Source organism: Lactuca serriola, chromosome 1 (assembly GCF_051521515.1).
Source record: "Lactuca serriola cultivar US96UC23 chromosome 1, Lser_US96UC23_V15, whole genome shotgun sequence".
NCBI classification, from domain to species: domain Eukaryota; kingdom Viridiplantae; phylum Streptophyta; class Magnoliopsida; order Asterales; family Asteraceae; genus Lactuca; species Lactuca serriola.
In genome coordinates, this window is record NC_136408.1 from 254618700 (window position 1) to 254621826 (window position 3127).

Consider the following 3127-nt stretch of genomic DNA (forward strand, 5'->3'; position numbering starts at 1 on the left):
TCTAAAATCCTTTGTGAAACAAGTCCCGAAATTACACTTTAACCCCCGAAATAATCCAATTTATAACATTCGGCTCCCCAAAACCAGTAATCCACTAAATAATATGGATTTAGTGCGACTATTCGTTCATCAATTTTTATCTATTTATTTATTAAATAAAAGGAATGTTACATTATGCTAAACCTTAATTATAGGCTTAAGGCGTTATTTAAGAGAATTAATGGCTAGGGTTTCCCCCACCCTCAACCTCCAAGAGCCTTGAAGAAACCCTAAACCTCTCTCATTCTTTCTTTCTCTTTGTCTCTCTCTCTCTCTCTCTAACATACACATATTTAAGCTTATCTTGGGTGTTTCTGATCTGTTGGATTAGGCGTCTAAGCCAATAACTATAATAGATATATGCTTAAATTGATAGTAGCATAGTTCTTTTCGGTTGCATTCACTCTTCCAACTTGATAGGATAACTTTTAGAGAAAAGTTGAATTTGTTATTTGGATTAATAAATTGGTATAGATGATTTATTTGTTGGATTAGTGTCTAAGTCCATAGCTATTTTGGTATGTACTTGACCCGATTATGAGCATGGTCCTTTTGGGTTGCCTTCACCATAGCAATATGTAGGATGAATTAAGGAGAGAAAGGTTTAATTATGATATATTAATATATTATAAGAATAATATATTAAAGGAGAAATCATAATGTTTAATTAATATTAGTCAAGAATTACTTACGAATTAATTTTTGTGGCTAAAAGAGATTAATTAAACTTAAGGAACATATTGTGTAATTATAAGATAATTACATAGATGGGCTTATGGACTCCATAGAAGGTGGAGTGGACGAATTCTATGGGGGAAACCCATTAGAAATCGTCCAAGGATTCTAAAGAAGGAGTCTATTGGCTGCTTAGGGTTTAAGCAGTCAAATTAGGGTTTCCTTGTTAGATAACCCTAATTGCCTACCTATTTAAGGAGCCCTTAAGCCCCAAAAACATGGTGAATGATTCCCTTAGGGTTTCTGGACGATTTTTGGTGCTCCTTTCTCTTCTCTCTTCATCCAAGTTGCTTAGTGGTGTTTGTGACCCCATTAGAGGTGCAACACTTGAGACACTAAGCTTTCTGAAGCCAAGTATTGATTGTTATTGCTATATAACAATCAAAGGTAAGATCTAAACCCTAATTTCAGTTATAGTTTATTAGATCTAGGGTTTATGGCTTTGGATAATCAATTGCATGTTCATTAGACAAACTTGATCCAAAGCTATTAGGGTTTGCATGTACACCATAGGATGATGTATTGCTCAAAACCCATCAGTGGTATCAGAGCCTAGGGTTGTTTGTTGATGAATTGATGCTTGTTTGATAGTTTATCGGCTCAAAAATTGATTTTTGCACTTTCTGCTTGACTGATTCGGCGAGTCAGTAGATGAAATCGACAAGTCAGGCTGACTCGGCGAGTCTAGTCTCTGACTCAGCGAGTCCAAGGATCTTGCAGTGATTTTTGGCGATTTTCTTGTTGTTTTGGCTTGGGATACTTACCATATGCGTTTTTAATTAATAAAATCCAATTTTTATTGATTTTTGGTGAATATCCTTACCAAAATAGAAGATAATTACCAATTAATCAAATATTTATTGCCTTATAAGATAACCTTTAATTATTTGAGTTATTTGACGAATTATCTTGCAAGAAATTGAATTAGGTCAGTTTTAGATAATTAGCAATTATTTGTTTAATTTAATTATTTGTTATTTGACCTAGATAGTTTTGAAAAGTTTCAAAACTTTCCCTCAAGTTTTGGAATTTAAAATTTGATTAAAAAGTTTAATTTTGATATATTTAAATTCTAAAACCCTAGTAATTTGAAAAGTTCAAATCACACCCTTATGGTTTTATTAATTAATTAAAATGTATAATTTAAAGAGATTTAATAAACCCATAAAGTTTTGGTCTACATTTATTTAAATTAAAAGTATAATTTACTAAATTAAACCACCTAGTATTTTAAAAGTGTAAAATACACCCTATACTATATATATAACATTAAAAGTCTAATATTATATATATATATATATATATATATATATATATATATATATATATATATATATATATATATGTATGAGTAAACAGTCAGTCTTACCGTTAGTATGCCTGATTAACGAAGCTGGTCTATAAGGGGTGTTTAAAGAAATTGCCTATAAAATAGCGATTGATTGAGTATCCACTCTTACCCACCGCACTCTTGACTAGTGGAGGGTCGTTAGCCGAATGGGTAGGTTAGGACGAAACCTTCCATTATAAGTATAATGAAGTACAAAGTAACTACATGCTTTTATAAATTCCTAAATTCTAGTTACTTTAGGCAAAAAATGTGAAATTGTATGTTAATCCATGGAATTACACTTCGTACCCTTGTAAAACATTAGGTGAGCGTGTGTGGTTAACCGGAACACTAATTTGGGATTGACATTGGTGGCGAACGGTGGCTCGATGTTTATCATAGATCAATGGAGCGTGTGTGGCTAACCGACACATTGATTAGGTGATAGTAGCATTGAGTGCACCACTTAGATTCATATGGTTATTCACACCTTGTTTGTGATCCTCGGCATCCCAGTCGCAAACTTGAAGGGCATAATCTAGATTAAAAATGCAATTGAAAAGTTCAATGAATCTCAAAAGATCTAGGGGTTTCAATTCATTTAAAACTTAAATTCATTTTCGTTTTTCATGGTGGAAATTGGTACATCGTCATTTACCTACCTTCAAATATTCTACAACTAGATTACAGCATCCCTCTTCTAGGTTGTAGAGTATTGTGTTGGATCCTAGCCTTGATGTTTCATTTGGGTGTTACATCAAGGACTCTTATCAACTAACTTGAATTTTCTCTCGTTTTGTAGATGTCTGAAACTTACAATGGTCTTCCCAAATCCTTTGGAACAAGCTTTCCATATGCAGATGACGTTCTAAGATACGATCAAGGAAATGAGAGTCATGCTTTACTTCCTCCACCTCCTCCAATTGTTCTCCCTGACCCACAAGTTCAATGGCTTGAAAAGTTCAAGCTCACTCAAGCCCTTTTGGCAAGTAAACACGAAGATGGGAAACCTGTGTGCACATG